The 17,934-nt window shown below is 41.5% G+C and overlaps 1 non-coding gene across 1 annotated transcript; it reads left to right on the forward strand.

The window, feature by feature from the left end:
* The first annotated feature begins 16,861 nt into the window (after positions 1–16,861).
* Positions 16,862–16,933, forward strand: trnae-cuc (transfer RNA glutamic acid (anticodon CUC)). Its single transcript has one exon. It is a non-coding gene; the product is annotated as a tRNA-Glu (tRNA).
* Positions 16,934–17,934: the final 1,001 nt, after the last annotated feature.

The following is a 17,934-nucleotide window of genomic DNA, read 5'->3' on the forward strand; positions in this document are numbered from 1 at the left end:
TATTGGAGATCAGTCATCTCACCTCCAGGATATATGACCAGGAGTTTCTCAGGGGAATGTTCTAGCCCAACCACCTTCAGCTGCTTCATTGTCAATGACCCTCTCCATCAAAAGGGTAGTAGTGAGATGTTTACCAATGATTGCAACGTTCAGCGCCATTTGCAACTCCTTAGACACTGAAGCAGTCCATGTTCAAATGCAACAAGGTCTGGATATTATCCAGACTTGGGCTGACACATATCAACTAACGCAAATGTGCCACACAAATCCAGGCAATGACCGTCTCCCATAAGAGACAATCTAATCACCGCCACTTGACAATCAATGCTGATACCATCACTGAATCTCCCACTACCAACAACCTTGGGGTTACCATAACCAGAAACTCAGCTAGACTTGCCAGATTAACTCAGTAGCTATGAGAGGAGGTCTGAAGCTAGGAATACTGTTGCATGTAACTCACCTTCTGATTCCCTGAAGTCTGTCTACATTTACAAGGCAGGGAATGATGGAATTTTCCCCACTTGCCTGAATGGGTGCAACTCCAACAATGCTAAAGCAACTTGATGTCATCCAGGGCAAAGCAGCCCATTTGACTGAAGCCACATCCACATGCAACAACTGCCTCCACCACCAATGCTCAGTAGCAGCAGTGTGTACTATCTACAAAACGCACTGCAGAAATTCACCAAGGATCCTTAGACAACATCTTCCAAACCCACCACCACTTCCATCTAGAAGGAAAAGGTTAGCAAATACATGGAAATACCACTACCTGCAAGCTCCCCTCCAAGTCATTCACCATCCTGACTTGAAAGTATATTATCATTCCTTCACTGACAATGGATCAAAATCCGAGAATTCCCTCCTTCATGGCATTGTGAGTCAGTCCATACTCATGGATTGTCGTGATTCAAGAAGGAAGCTCATCAGCATCTTCTCAATGGCAACTAGGGATTTGTAATGAACACTGGCCAGCCAGCAAAGACCACATCCCACAAATGAATTTAAAAACAGATGATTCCAGGGCAGAGAGGGGAATGTCAGAGGATGCTGTCAATATGTCAAGGTTGAGATTAGAATCAAAGGTGGGGTCAGAGGGAAGTGAAGGGTAAAGAAAATCCAAAGGGATTTTCATACCTCTGGGATGTCAAAGTCTGAAAATCTTTTCTAGACTCTGGAACCACAGGTTTCTTTAGTATTTGAAGAAATTGTTGCTGACAACACTGTAAACCTCTGGGCAATTAGCTCAGGAAATGTGCTATTGAGGTTCCATATCTATTGTTCTATTTAAACAGTCAAATGATTTAACTCATATTCAGTTCTATAAAATCAATAATCTATCCCTCTTTTTTGTCAGATAGCTTAATAAACATGGTATTGCTTAATCAACATGCTTAACATTTTTTATACAAATCTGAAAGCCATTCTGTGCTAGTGCACAGACTTAGTTCTTTTTATTGAAGATTTCTGGGTATTTTATTCACTTGTGGGGATGAATTCAGAATCTACTCCTTGGCTTACCTATGGTGGAGGTTGTCGACCTGACTTTGGCTAGAGAACTCAAAGGAAATAGGAGTATGAATAAGCCATTCAGCTCCTTTAGCCTGGTCCACCATTCAACTAGATTGTGACAGATCTTCAACCACAATAGCATTTTCCCACAATATCAGAATATTCTTTGATACTGCTCAAATCTTTAGAAAGTATGAGAATGCATTAGAGAGTGCAAAAAGGATTTATGAGGATGGTTCCAAGGAGGTGAAACTTCAGTTATGACAATTTGTTTGGAAAGTTTAGATTGTCTTCTGTGGAGAGGAGAAGGCTGAGATGAGATTTGATTGAAATTTTTTAAATGATGAGGGATCGATATAGATGCGGAGAAACTGTACCTGAGCTTAAATGGTCAAAAACCAGAGGGCACCATTTTAAAGTGTTTTGCAAGAGAAGCAAACATGGGGTGTAAAAGAAATTCACACAGTGTCTAGAATGCGCAGCTTGGGTAGGGTGGTTAGGGCAGATTCAATTGAGCCATTCAATAGTAAAACAGTAGATGGTTAACAGGACAAGGCTGGAGTTTGGAACTAAGTCAAAATGATCAGAGGGCCAATGAAAACATGATGGGCCAAATGGCTTCATTCTGTACTTTAAAAATTCTGTGAGTCTTGCAGTATTTGGGAATCTATTGACTTCTGTTTACAGTATGAATGAAACTCCACAGACCTTTGTGGTAGAGAATTCCAATGATTCACCACACTCTGAGTGAAGAAGTTCCTCCTCATCGCAGTCCTCAGTGACTTCCTCTAATTCTAAGAATGTATCCCCTGCCTCTAGAAGCCCACCTCAGTCAAAAGGAAACATCTTTCCTGCATGTCTTTTGTGACATCTAAGCCTGCATCAATAAACTGTGCATCCTTTTAAAGGTAATTGAATCAAATAGCTCTGGGTGTAATAACCTTTGTTAACTCGTAAAGAGATTTGTGTTCACTGGTTTGGCTACAGCAAATCATTAACTACCTGTCACTCTGGCATAGTTTCCCTGATTGCAAAGATTCCATTGTATCTTTGGAAGACTGGATTATTTTTGAAACTGCAAAGCATGTACCAAAATCTAGATGCTCGATCCCATTTTCATTAGGTAATGCAACCCAATTCAAAGTTAATACTTTTGCCCAACAAATAAGAAAATTTCTTAATGCAGATTCCTGAGGTCACCAAAGTCGTTATCTTGAAAGGTCTCCTTGGAACTCAGTATTATTTTCTTTCTCCCCAGTTAATTTCTTAAGTTTACAGTTTGTCTCTTTCCTGCCTAATCTTCTTTATTTCTGTGCTTTTGCCTGTCTAGGACAAAGTTTCTTCCACAACTCTTTCTAAAAAAATATTAAAAATGGGGGCAAGAATATATGACCTCAAACCTGTCCTGCCATTCTCTAAGATTATGACTGATTACCTGCTTTAACTCCATTTTTCTGCCTACTTCCCTTGATTCCCTGAATAAACAAAAACCTGCCTTGAATAACTTTAAATATGTTCATCAGTGGAGCATCCACAACCTTTTTGGTAGACAATTCCAAAGATTCACAATCCTTCAAGTAAATCAATTTCTCCTCATCTCAGTCCCAACTGTTGGTCCATTGTTGTTATACTGTGCTTCCATGCTCTAGATTGTCAGAGAAAACAACCCATGAGTATCTACACTATCAAGTCATTTCAGAATCATGGATGTTTCAATTCAACCACCTCATACTATTTTAAACTCCAAAAAAAAACACATTTATTTAGCCGCTTATCATATAACAAAATATCATTACAGGAAACCATCTAATAAATCTTTGCTGTATTGTTTGCAATGCAATTTCTACTGCCTTAAATATGGAGATCTAAATTATTCACATTATTCCAGTGTGGTCACATCAAAGTAGTTCTTTATTCTTGTACTCCAATCTGCTGATGACAAAGGCCATTTGCCTTCCTAGTTTGCATGCTCACTTTCTATATTGCTTGCATGAGTTCATCCAATTCCTCTGAACATCAACATTTATAAATTTCATGCTTGAAAATAAAATTCTGCTTTTTCTATTCTTATTACCAAAGTGACAAAAACACTTACCCACATAACAGTCAATTTGACATCATGTTGTCTACTTACTTAACCTGTCCAAATCTCTTGATAGCTTCGATCTGGCCTTATATCAGCAGCAAATATTACTCTACAAAGTATTACATTACTTTTGGTCTCTTTGTTTAAATCATTAATATAGATTGTAGGTAACTGTCGTGTTAATAAATTCTGTCTGTCATCGCCTGTAAACTTGAAAATGCCTTGTTTGTCTCAACTTTCTGTTTCCCGTGTGTAGATCAATCCTCTACTCATGCCCCAACTCCATGAGCCGTTATCATGTATATTGACCTTTACTGTGGCATCTTAACCAATACTTTTAGAAATGCAAGTATAGTACTTTCACTGGTTCCCTTATATCGACCTTATTTGTTATATTCGCAAAACATTTGAATAAATTGATCGAATATGATTTCTCTTTCATAAAGCTATTTTGACATCAAGTCATACCATTATTTTCTAAACACATTATTGTCAAAGAGCTGGAGGGCTGAGGAGGTCATGGCGTTGTAGCTACTTTTAGCTATAGCCTTCGCACATCTTGTGTGTCTGAGACAGCCAAATATCAGTCAGAGTAAGGTCATTTGTGCTACATGTCCAGAATGCATCAGTTTTACAATGCAGAACTGATTTGAATTTGATTTTGATTTTATTGTCACATGTATTTTACAGTAAGAATGCAATAAAATACGCAAAAACTTTCATTTGTCTCCATTAAATGGGCACCATTTTGAATAATTTAAGAATAGGGAAAAAAAGGAATGATATAGCTTGAATAAAAGCAAACAGTCCTAAGCCAGCTCATCACCAACAATGATCCCTGTGCTGTAATCCCTCCACTACCACTTTGCCGCTGTCTACACTGGACCCAACAAACATCAAAGTTGCTGATCCTCAGGTGCAATCTTTCCGGCTAGGCCAATACTCCTCCACCAGTACCTCCTGTGCTGCACCAACCAATGTTAATGCGCTTCCGTTGCTGAGCCCACTCATTGATGTTGTCGTGATGCCCTTCTGCCAGCGCTTTGCCACCACGCCAGTGCCAGACCCAACCACCAACAAAGTCATCAATCATCAGGTGCCATCTTTTGCTTCTGGGCTATCTTGCCAATGTTGACTCTATTGGTGTAGCAGCTGCTAATTCCAGGTCCTTTGCTTGCTCCAGAAAAGTAGGGGCTCACTCTCCTTCACACTGGGCGCAGTCAAGTTCCACACCCTGTTTGAGGTCCACGGTAGGCTTGCCAGAGTTCTGTGCCCTGAGGCCAGCTTGAAACTGCTTGAGGTCCATATGCTATCCTCTCACCACCACCGATGTCCAAACTCAGGACAAGGTAGGTAAGTTAAATAAAAGATGCTTTATTCAATGAGTTTGAGCAGGAGAACGGTTTGAAAGTTGGGGTTAACTCAACAAAATAGAGCAGTTGATGAATACTTCAGGGAATATAATTTCAACAGCATATTTCATGGGAGTTATAGGTATTGACGTGGCCTCAAATGCATAGTGACAACTCATCTAATAGATTTGTTTGCTGATTATGGCAAATAATACTTGACTAAGAAAGAGTTTCAGGGAATCAAAGATATATGTTTCCCAATTAAATGGTAAAATACAAAGCTACAGCATGTACACTACAGATAGTTATGGGAGAATTCGTGTTTTGGCAGTATGATTTGACTATAACTTCGCTGAAGAATTGGTGAACGATACTTTGCAGAATGTTTACCTCCATTGGCCATAGTGTGAGTCCAACCGGGATCTTTTTGTGCACCTTGTTCCATGCATGCACTGATGTACATGCCGAAATCTCCACGCCATTCTGATGTTCTTGCCATTCTGTGCATGCGCCAATGTCCACGCTGAAGCAACTGCACTGTTCTGTGCATGTGGGATGTCAGTGTTGGTTTTCGTGCCATTCTGTGCATGCGCCGATGTCAGCTGCTGACAGAGCAGCTTTTTGTCAGAGGTACTGTACAGAGACCAGCTTTCTTACATTTTTTAAATGTACACGGTGACCCCCGTATCAACAGAATCATTTTCTGCGGTTACACTTGCCCGCAGTATACCATGGTCCAAGCATGTTATAGGGAACATTCCAGCACCAGGAACCAGGAGGCTGCCGGGAAGGTATGTTTCTCATTTAAATGAATGGGTTTTCTCCTATCCGCAGTTTCAGGCTTCTGCAGTAGGTCTTGGAAGCAACCCCTGTGGGCACAGGAGAACTACTGTACTGTGCTAAATTTACTTTTGTTTCATTAAGAAATATAATTTCAATCTTCATTCAAGCTGTGCTCTACTTTGCGTTAGACTTTTTGGTGATTTTTGAGCGATCATGAGTTACACTTTTTGTTGGTCTGCCCAGCCCCACTTTTCTCATAGGCCCCATTATTTCTAATAAGTGATTTCCTATTAAGTGAGACTTCGCTAGAACACAACACAGAGTTATAGAACTTCCTGTAGTTTGAAACATTGATTCAATTAAATAATTTCCAATATTAAGAAAATGTTTTGTGTTTCTCATGTTTTCTGTTCAAACCCTAATTGTATTTTGTTGAATACAAAATTGATTGGTTTTGAATATACCTATGCCCAAATTAAGACCCACCATTTTTAACTACCAGGCCTCACTTACATGCTGCAATCCTCCTGCTACCTGGAATCAGAATAATGTCAGGGGATAACAGCATTAAAGTGTTGAAAGGAATTTCAAAGCCATCTTGTAAGAGGAAATGTGGGGAGAGGTTTGGATAAAGGAGGGCCAAAATTTCTCTGTGATAATTGGAAGACGTTTTCATGATCCATGATCTATTTTGCATTTGTCTGTGTCTGGTGGGCACGCTAAAACAGCTTTCCCATTCAGGCTGAATTTAAAATTGCTAACATCAGATTCCAAAAAGCAATTGTGAATTAGATATGCACCTATCCAAGTGATTTCTGGTAGAAAAGCAAACCTAGCATTTTAATCACCCTCTGCATAATATTGCGAAAGTCTGTAGTAAATCAGTGGCAACAAGCAGTTGGTTTATTTGAATAACTTTTATGTTTATTCAGGAAAATAAATAAAGTGCCTTATGAGAGTGAAAATATAAATGGACTGCACATCTATTTCATCTCAAGTTTATTACCTTTTATGTTATATTTCTGTTGTGGTAAACCATACTGGTTTTTACTTATCAACATGCTAATAAACCTATTTTCTACAGAACTATTATTGCATTCCATAATTTTTCATATGAGTTTCCTCCCACCCATTTTCATTGAACTCTGTAAATGTAGCCTCTCAAGGGTACCGTTACCTTGCCATTCTCGTCTTTCCTCCTTTCTGGAACATGCCGGTCCTGAAGTCTCATCAGCAGGTCTTTAAAAAAAACTTCCATATGTAAAATATTGACTTGCCTGATAACAGCTCCTCCCAATTAACACTCCCTAGATCCTGCCTAATACTGACATAATTTGCCCTCCCCCGATTTACCACCTTAACGCAAGGTCCTGATTTACCCTTATTCATATCTATCTTAAAACTTAAGGAGTTGTGATCACTGTTTCCAAAATCCTCTCCCACCGAAAGGTTAGTCATCTGGCTAGGCTCACCTCGCCAGTGCAAGGTCTAGTTGGACTAACCACATATTGTTTCCAGAAACCCTCTTGGATGTACTTAATAAATTCTGCTCCATCTAAGCCTTTTGCTCGAAGGGAGGCCCAGTCAATATTGGGGAAATTAAAGTCACCCACTATGACAACTCTGTTTTTATTGCATCTTTCCATAATCTGCCTACATATTTGTTCCCCAATGTCTCGATGGCTAATGGGGGTCCGATAGTACAATCCTATCAGAGTGATTGCACTCATCTTATTTTTAAGCTCTACCTATGTTGCCTCCATTGTGTCATCTCTAAGTGCAGATGCAACATTCTCCTTGATTAATCCCCACCTCTTTTACCTTCCTACCTATTTCATCTAAAACAACGAAATCCTGCAACATTGAACAGCCAATCCTGCCCCTCTCAGAATAGGGTCCCACAAAGATCAGCAAGTCAGCCTTTGTGTGGAGCTGCAGAAAATGGGGAAGATACTAGATGAGTATTTTGCATCAGTATTTACTGTGGAAAAGGATATGGAAGGTATGGACTGTAGGGAAATAATGGTGACATCTTGCAAAATGTCCATATTACAGAGGAGGAAGTGCTGGATGCCTTGAAATGCGTAAAGGTGGATAAATCCCCAGGACCTGATCAGGTGTACCCTAGAACTCTGTGGGAAGCTAGAGAAGTGATTGCTGGGCCTCTTGCTGAGATATTTGTATCATCAATAGTCACAGATTTTGTATGTGGGAAATCATGTCTCATAAACTTGATTGGGTTTTTTGAGGAAATAACAAAGAAGATTGATGAGTGCAGAGCGGTAGATGTGATCTATATGGACTTCAGTAAGGCGTTCGACACGGTTCCCCATGGGAGACTGGTTAGCAAGGTTAGATCTCACAGAATACAGGGAGAACTAGTCATTTGGATACAGAACTGACTCAAAGGTGGAAGACAGCAGGTATGGTGGAGGGTTGTTTTTTAGACTGGAGGCCTGTGACCAATGGAGTGCCACAAGGATCGGTGCTGGATCCTCTACTTTTTGTCATTTACATAAATGATTTGGATGCGAGCATAAGAGGTACAGTTAGTACGTTTGCAGATGACACCAAACTTGGAGGTGTAGTGGACAGCAAAGAGGGTTACCTCAGATTACAACAGGATCTTGATCAGATGGGCCAATGGCTGAGAAGTGGCAGATGGAGTTTAATTCAGATAAATGTGAGGTGCTGCATTTTGGGAAAGTAAATCTTAGCAGGACTTATACACTTAATGGTAAGGTCCTAGGGAATGTTGCTGAACATAGTGACCTTGGAGTGGAGATTCATAGCTCCTTGAAAGTGGAGTCGCAAATAGATAGGATAGTGAAGAAGGCGTTTGGTATGCTTTCTTTTCTTGGTCAGAGTATTGAGTATAGGAGTTGGGAGGTCATGTTGCGGCTGTACAGGACATTGGTTAGGCCACTGTTGGAATATAGCGTGCAATTCTGGTCTCCGTCCTATCGCAAGGGTGTTGTGAAACTTGAAACAACTCAGGAAAGATTTACAAGGATGTTGCCAGGATTGGAGGCTTTAAGCTACAGGGAGAGGCTGAACAGGCTGGGGCTGTTTTCCTTTCAGCATTGAATGCTGAGGGATGACCTTATAGAGGTTTACAAAATTATGAGGGACATGGATAGGCTAAATAGACAAAGTCTTTTCCCTGGGGTCGGGGAGTCCAGAACTACAGGGCATAGGTTTAGGGTGCGAGGGAAAGATATAAAAGAGACATACGGGGCAACTTTTTCACACAGAGGGTGGTACGTGTATGGAATGAGCTGCCAGAGGAAGTGGTGGAGGCTGGTACAATTGCAACATTTAAGAGGCATTTGGATGGGTATATGAATAGGAAGGGTTTGGAGGGATATCGGCCAGATGCTGGCAGGATGGACTAGATTGGGTTGGGATATCTGGTCAGCATGGACGGGTTGGACCGAAGGGTCTGTTTCCATGCCGTACATCTCTATGACTCTATGACTCTATAAGTCTCTGTAATGGCCATAACATCATCGTACTGATCCATGTTCTAAGCTCATCTGCCTTACCTTTAATACTCCTTGCATTGAAATAAACATACTTCAGCCCATCAGTACCATTGTCTTCATTTACCTGTCTCTGCCTGTCCTTTCTTTCTGATTTACTGGTCCTAACTTGTACCTTCCACACAATTCCCCCAGTTGCTGACCTGTTGCTGTGTTCCCAGCTCCCGCCACTCCAGTTTACTCCCTCCCAAGTAGCACTAGTGAACGTCCTTGCGAGGATATTGGTTCCCCTCCAGTTTAGATGTAACCCATCCCTCTTGTAGAGGTTACCCCTGCCCCAGAAGAGGTCCCAATGATCTAAGAACCTGAAACCCTACCATCTGCACCATCTCCTTAGCCAAGCATTCATCTCTCCTAGCTTTCTATTCCTTGCCTCAAAAGCATATGGAACAGTTAGCAACCCAGAGATTACTACCCTCAAGGTCCTGCTTTTCAACCTCTTTCCCAAATCCCCGTATGCACGCCACAGAACCTCATCCTTCTTTCTACCTGTGTCGTTGGTACCAATGTGCTCAATGACCTCTGGCTGTTCACCCTACCCCTTAAGAATTTTGTGCATCGGCTCAGAGACATCCTTGAACCTGGAATCAGGGAGACAAACAGTATCCTGGAGTCTCAAATACAGCCTCAGATATGTCCGTCTGTGCTCCTATCTAATGTTTCTCCTGCCACTATCCCTCGCTTGGATCTTGCCCGAGCCTGATCTAAAGCAGAGCCAGTTATGGTGCCACAGGCCTGGCTGATGTTGTTATACTCTCCTGAAAGGCTATCCCCCCATCACTTCCTTCAGTATCCTTGAAAGTATCTCATCTGTCCTGCTGCCTTATCAAATTTAAATAATGACAGCCTTGTCAAATGCCTCAACCTTACCAGTTTTAAGCACATCAGTGGCTTCTTCCTCTTTCACCATGGCCTGGGTAGCATCTGCCTCTTATAAAGGCAAATACAAAGTATTAATTTAAAATCTCTTACCTTGAGGTGTAAATCCCTAATCTTACTTTCTCTTTTTGCCATCTTTTTCCTTTGATGTGCTAATGGAAGACTTTGGGGATTCCTTTGATTTCAGCTGCGAATCTCGTTTCATAATCACTTGTTGCTTTTTGTATTTGCTCTTTCACATCTCTTCTGAACCTTCTGTTTTCACTTTAATTCTCAACTGTATTTACTAGCTGACACCTGATACCAGTACACTTACACTTTCCAGCACAAAGGAGATTGAGCCCTTGTGGAGAGTGTGAGCCCTCATGGGGAAGCACTCAGGGGGAAGCACAGGGTTGAGCATCTGCAGGCCCATGACTAAAGAAGAACTGTAATTCTTAATTTTTCCTACTTTATTATGAGGAGGGCTGTAATGTTCAACTTTAAACTTATTTCTTTATTTTCTACTTTGTACCTAAGATTTTATCAAGATTAGAGTGATGCTGGAAAAGCACAGGTCAGGCAGCATCCGAGGAGCAGGAAAATCGATGTTCAGGCAAAAGCCCTTCATCAGCAATGAACACCTCATTCCTGATGAAGGGCTTTTGCCCAAAACATCAATTTTCCTGCTCCTTGGATGCTGCCTGACCTGCTGTGCTTTTCTAGCACCACTATAATCTTGACTCTAATCTCCAGCATCTGCAGTACCCACTTTCGCCTAAGATTTTATACCTAGGTACCTTTGTACCTAAGATAGCACTGCGAATGGTGACTTTGTAAACTTTTCACTGTACTCTTTTATCCTGGTATTTGAGTACACATGACAATAAGCTTAATTCTAGTTCTAAACTTAATTGAAATCTCTGTCCAATTTGTCATGCAGGAAGCTCTGGATTTGTTTGTCTTACCTTTCCCTTTTGAGGAGAATATACATTGACTACGTCCAGTCCATCTCCCTTTTGAAGGTAACTCATTTTTCAGCTACTGTTTTGCCCAACAATCTTTGATTCCTGTTTATCCAGCCCAACTTTGTATTTGCTCCATTGATGTGCACTGTCCAAAAGTTGGTTATTCCTACTCTGGATTGTTAAGTGACATTTTGTCTTGTCATTCCTAGATGATCAACAATGACCATGGTCACCTAAATTTTCACTTGATCTACTTAGCCACCTGATTCCCAAGAGCCAAGAAACCAGTGCCTTCTTTCTTGTTGGACTGGATGCACAGTGCTGTAGGAAATTATCCTGAATACAATCCATGAATGCTTGTCCCTCAATACCTTTACATTACCACTAATCCACCTGATATATGAATTATCAAATAATCTCATTATAATAACTCAATTACGTTTACATACTTCTGGAAAACATGTAAACTAAAAAACTGCAGTTGCTGGAAATCAGAAATAAAATCAGAAATTGCTGAAAATCTCAGGTCCATAGAGCAGTTCTAAACATTTATCTGGAGACAGAAAAACATCTTTCAGCAAAAGGGAAAAACATGACAAGGCCAAATGATGTGCAAACTATAAATTTCATTCAAAACTCACCCACTTGAACAAAGTTGCTATTGGGCCCAAAGCCTTATTCTTCGCAGAAAATCCAGACTGCTAGTGGAGCTTGTGATGCAATAACTTATTTTTCTTTCCAGAAAAATTAGCTCCCCCATGATGTTAAATTAATTAAGAAAAAGTGGATAAGCCAAATATCAGTAAAACAGCCAAGTAGAATAACACTGAAATGGGGTGGTAAGTGACTGCTCAGATAGTTTTTGCAGTCTTGTTGGAATTGTGAATTGAGATGTATGCCAACTGTCACTCTTTCATATTTTTTTACATTCGATTTCTACCTTTGTAACATTACCAACTTCAACCCTATCTCAGTTCATCTGCTGCTGAAACTTTTATTCATTAGATTTCAACTATTTCAACAATTTCTGGTTGATTTCCCTCATTTTATTTTATGCAAATTTTAGGTCATCCAAAACTGCTGATCACGTCTTAACTCAATATAAAGTCCTGTTCTCCTATTACTTCTATGGTTCTCAGCTGTACTTGATCAAACAGTAACGACTTAAAAATTCTCATTCTTGAAGGGAAGTCCACATTTGAAATATGGGAGGCTTTCAAAGATAGGTTAACGGTAGTGCAGAATAGGCATGTCCTGTTGAAAGCAAAGGATAGAAGGGCAAGATTCATGAACTGTGGATGACAGGAGAAATTGTACGACTAGCCAAGAGGAAAAGGAAAGCATGCATAAGATCTAGGCAGCTAAGAACAGAATGGGCCCTAGAGGAATATCGGAAGAGCAGGACAAGTCTTAAACAAGGAATCAAGTGGGCTAAAAGGGGTCATGAAATAGGTTTAGCAAGCAGAATTAAGGAAAATCCCAAAGCATTTTATTCTTATATAAGAAGCAAGTGGGTAACTAGAGCAAGGATTGGCCCACTAAAAGATAATGAAGGAAGGCTGTGTGCCGAACCTGAGAGAATGGGTGAGATTCTGAATGATTACTTTGCATCAGTGTTCACTGAGGAGAGGAACATGATGAATCTTGAGATTAGAGATAGAAGTTTGATTAGTCTGGATCACGTTGGCATAAGTAGGGAAGATGTGTTGGGTATGCTAGAGGTTTTTAAGGTGGACAAATCCCCAGTTCCGGATGGGATCTATCCCAGGTTGCTGAGGGAGGCGAGAGAGGAAATAGCTGGGGCCCTAACAGATATCTTTGTGGTATCCTTAAACAGACGTGAGGTGCCGGAGGACTGGAAGGTTGCTCATGTTGTCCCCCTGTACAAGAAGGGTAGTATGGATATTCCAGGTAACTACAGACCTGTGAGTCTGATGTCGGTGGTGGGGAAGTTGCTGGAGAGGGTACTGAGAGATAGGATCTATTTATATTTAGAAAAGAATGAGCTTATCAGTGATAGGCAACATGGTTTTGTGTGGTAACGATCATGCTGTACCAACTTAATAGAGTTCTTTGAGGAAGTGACCAAGTTGTTAGATGAAGGAAGGGCTGTTGATGTCGTATACATGGACTTTAGTAATGCATTTGATAAGGTTCCCCATTGTAGACTAATGGAGAAAGTGAAGTCACATGGTGTGCAGGGTGTTCAAGCCAGGTGGATAAAAACTGGTTGAGCAACAGGAGACAGAGAGTAGTAGTTGAAGGGAGTTTCTCGAAATGGAGAAAGGTGACCAGTGGTGTTCCACAGGGGTCAGTATTGGGGGCCACTGTCATTTGTAATTTACATAAATGATCTAGAAGAGGGCATTGTTGGTATGATCAGCAAGTTTGCAGATGACACAAAGATTGGTGGAGTGTCAGAGAATATAGGAGGATATAGATAAACTGGAGAATTGGGCAGAAAAGTGACAGATGGCTTTCAGTCCAGACAGATATGAGGTGATGCATTTAGGCAAGTCTAATTCTAGAGTGAATTATGCAATGAATCGAAGAGCGTTGGGAAAAGTTGATGGGCAGAGAGATCTGGGAGTGCAGGTCCATTGTACCCTGAAGGTTGCTGCACAGGTGGATAGAGTGGTCAAAAAGGCATATAGTATGCTTGCCTTCATTGATGGGATATTGAGTATAAGAACTGGCAAGTCATGTTAAAATTGTACAAGAAATTGGTTCGGCCGCATTTAGAGTACTGTGTACAGTTCTGGTCGCCACATTACCGAAAGAATGTGGATGCTTTGGAGAGGGTGCAGAGAAGGTTTACGAGGATGTTGCCTGATATGGAAGATGCTAGCTATGAAGAGAGGTTGAGTAGGTTAGGTTTATTTTCACTAGAAAAAAGGAGATTGAGGGGGGACCTGACTGAGGTTTACAAAATCATGAAGGGTATAGACAGGGTGGATAGAGACAAGCTTTTTCCCCAGGGTGAAAGATTCAATAACGAGAGGTCATGCTTTCAAGGTGAGAGGTGGAAAGTTAAGGGGGATGCACGTGGCAAGTATTTCACACAGAGGATGGTGGGCGTTTGGAACACATTGCCAGCAGAGGTGGTAGAGGCAAGTACAGTAGATTCATTTAAGATGCGTCTGGATAGATGCATGAGTAGGTGGGGAAGCAGAGGGATATAAATGCTTAGGAATTGACTGACAGGTTTAGACAGTACATTTGGATTGGCTCAGGCTTGAAGGGCCGAAGGACCTGTTCCTGGGTTGTAAATTTTCTTTGTTCTTTGTTCTTCTTATTCTCAAACCTCCTTGACTTTGCCCCTGCCTATCTCTATTATCTCCACTCCACGACCTCTGCCATATCCGTCCTTCTCTAATATAGTCCTGTTGTGCGTTCCTAATTAGACTTGCTTCACCACTGATGGTCGAGTTGAAAAGAGCAGTAGAAGTGGGAACCTTCAAAAATTTAAGAAGTATTTAGATGAGCATTTGAAACGTTATGGCATACAAGACTACGGGCCTAATGCTGGAAATTGAGATTAGAATGGATGGATGCTTGATAATCAGCATGGTCCAAATGGGCCAAAAGACCATCTTCCATGCTGAAAAACTCTATGATTCTATGAATGCAAATTAGGCAAGCCCTAATATCCAGGTAAAAACAATGACTGCAGATGCTGGAAACCAGATTCTGGATCAGTGGTGCTGGAAGAGCACAGCAATTCAGGCATCATCCGACGAGCAGCAAAATCGACGTTTCGAGCAAAAGCCCTTCATCAGGAATAAAGGCAGAGAGCCTGAAGCGTGGAGAGATAAGCTAGAGGAGGTGGGGGTGGGGAGAAAGTAGCATAGAGTACAATAGGTGAGTGGGGAAGGAGATGAAGGTGATAGGTCAGGGAGGAGAGGGTGGAGTGGATAGGTGGAAAAGGAGCTAGGCAGGTCGGACAAGTCCGGACAAGTCAAGGGGACAGTGCGGAGCTGGAAGTTTGAAACTAGGATGAGGTGGGGGAAGGGGAAATGAGGAAGCTGTTGAAGTCCACAATGATGCCCTGGGGTTGAAGTGTTCCGAGGCGGAAGATGAGGCGTTCTTCCTCCAGGCGTCTGGTGGTGAGGGAGCGGCGGTGAAGGAGGCCCAGGACCTCCATGTCCTCGGCAGAGTGGGAGGGGGAGTTGAAATGTTGGGCCATGGGGCGGTTTGGTTGATTGGTGCGGGTGTCTCGGAGATGTTCCCTAAAGCGCTCTGCTAGGAGGCGCCCAGTCTCCCCAATGTAGAGGAGACCGCATCGGGAGCAACAGATACAATAAATGATATTAGTGGATGTGCAGGAAAACTTTGATGGATGTGGAAGACTCCTTTAGGGCCTTGGATAGAGGTGAGGGAGGAGGTGTGGGCACAGGTTTTACAGTTCCTGCGGTAGCAGGGGAAAGTGCCAGGATGGGAGGGTGGGTCATAGGGGGGCGTGGACCTGACCAGGTAGTCACAGAGGGAACGGTCTTTGCGCAAGGCGGAAAGGGGTGGGGAGGGAAATATATCCCTGGTGGTGGGGTCTTTATGGAGGTGGCGGAAATGTCGGCAGATGATTTGGTCTCCCCACCCCCACCCTCCTCTAGCTTATCTCTCCACGCTTTAGGCTCTCTGCCTTTATTCCTGATGAAGGGCTTTTGCCCGCAATGTCGATTTTGCTGCTCGTTGGATGCTGCCTGAATTGCTGTGCTCTTCCAGCACCACTGATCCAGAAGCCCTACACCTCTTCAACATTCCATCTGGCTTTTCTCCTTTAAAATACTCATTGAAGTGTACCTGTTTGACCAAGTTTTTGTCATCAGACCTAATATATCCTTACTGGGTTTGATGTCACATTTCATTTCATTTTATCATGTTCTTCTGAAACACTTTTCATTGGACAAAGTTAAAAAGCATACACCACTAGATTATAGTCCAACAGGTTTATTTGGAAGTACTAGCTTTCGGAACGATGCTCCTTCATCCTGCTTCATAGCTACCTGAAGGAGCAGCGCTCCGAAAGCTAGTGCTTCCAAATAAACCTGTTGGACAACGACTTAGTATTGTGTGATTTTTAACTTTTTCGAACCCAGTATAACACCGGCACCACCACATCATGGCTACCTTTTATTGGGACATTTAATTATGTGAAATACATCCTATCGTTGTAAATTATGTTCTGACATGCTTTGATGAAAGTCAGCTACATTACGAGTTCAACAACTGTGATTTTTTTAAAAATGAATTAAAATTGATGTTTTTATATCTAGAATAACGCAGGGCATGGCATTCACGCCCTAAAAAGCAGCCGGAGGGGTCAGGATTTATCAGTATAAATTAAATATATTGTTAAGGAACCTGAAACGTTAAGCATAACATCCAATTATAAAGGTTTAAGGAAGTCAGTCTGCTGGTTCCACACAGTTCCCAGTCGAAGCTCATTCATTCGTGTTAGGGGATGTTTTTCATTGGAGAGAAAGACCAAAGACAACCAGAAAAGGTTAAGTTTGTAATTGTACAATTTATGTTCGCACTGTGTAACATGCAGACTTTAACTATGGAAAGGGAAATATCCTGTTCTTACTGAAGAACTATAAAACTGTTTCGCAATACAATTTAGTAATATTTGCAAGCGTCATCGGCTTTGGTCTGATCCCCACATCAGTCCAGCGCATGTGTCGCAGGCAGCGGCAGACAGCAACATCAACGCTGTCAGATTATATATAGAGTAGTTAGAAGCAACTTTCGCACAGTTCCCTGGTGGTCTAGTGGTTAGGATTCGGCGCTCTCACCGCCGCGGCCCGGGTTCGATTCCCGGTCAGGGAAGTTACATTTTTCGTCTCTGCAACGAACACGCTTTAAAAGTACCAAAGTATGTAAACATATGAGCAGCAACACTGATTATGTATAATTATTGCATTTTAAAAGAACAGTCAGATTTGTTAAGTGCTACACTATTTAAATGTATGAGCGACTTTGATTTTATTTTCTTAGAAACGTGGCAATTTATTTATATGCCGACGTTAATAGCAATTACTGACTCCCTAATAGCAATTACTGACTCCCTGCATTGTTCCATGATCTTCCCTGAATGTTTCATGCATTTGTAATTGTTATTGTTAATGCCTATCTGCTGATAACACAGCTAAAAATATCAATGACATTAAATGACACGCAATAATTTACGTGGGCAGTCTATATAAAAGCGCGTTCTACTGCCATCTGCTGCCTTCCACCAGTTTTGAGAAAGGGTCAGTGGAACTGAGTTAACTGATTTCTCTCCGCAGTTCTTGCCAGATCTGAACTTTTCCAGCAATTTCTGTTTTTGTTTCTGCTGCCATGCACAGAAGCTGATAACTAAAGCAAGAGTTTCTAATTTGAATTCGTTCTATTCCTATTTTATCCCCAGCCATATTTTATCAAATATGCAATTAGTTATTTTGCATTCATTTGCACTTGTACTACTTCTTTCCTACACACCACCTCATTTATTCTATTACATATAAAATTAGAACGTAACAAGTTTCATGGAGTCAAAGAATAGAATCATAAAGGGGATAAGTCAGCCTGTCATGTCGGTGGAGCAAACCTTGAACCAGCAATTCCCCAAATGCCACTGCTCCACCTTTTCCTGCAAACGTTTCTTTTTCAGATCATGATCAATTTTCCTTTTGGAAACTTCAACCAACTCTGACTCCACCACAGTCGGACATGGTATTTCAGATCCCAACCACTTGCTGTTTGAAAGGGTTTTTCCCCATGTCACTAATGTCATAATTGCAGATCATAAGCCCATATCATTGTAAACTCGTTGCTTGAGCTAAACA

This window comes from Chiloscyllium plagiosum, unplaced genomic scaffold (assembly GCF_037043375.1).
Source record: "Chiloscyllium plagiosum isolate Xiang-an unplaced genomic scaffold, Cpla_swu_hap1 HiC_scaffold_3, whole genome shotgun sequence".
NCBI lineage: Eukaryota > Metazoa > Chordata > Chondrichthyes > Orectolobiformes > Hemiscylliidae > Chiloscyllium > Chiloscyllium plagiosum.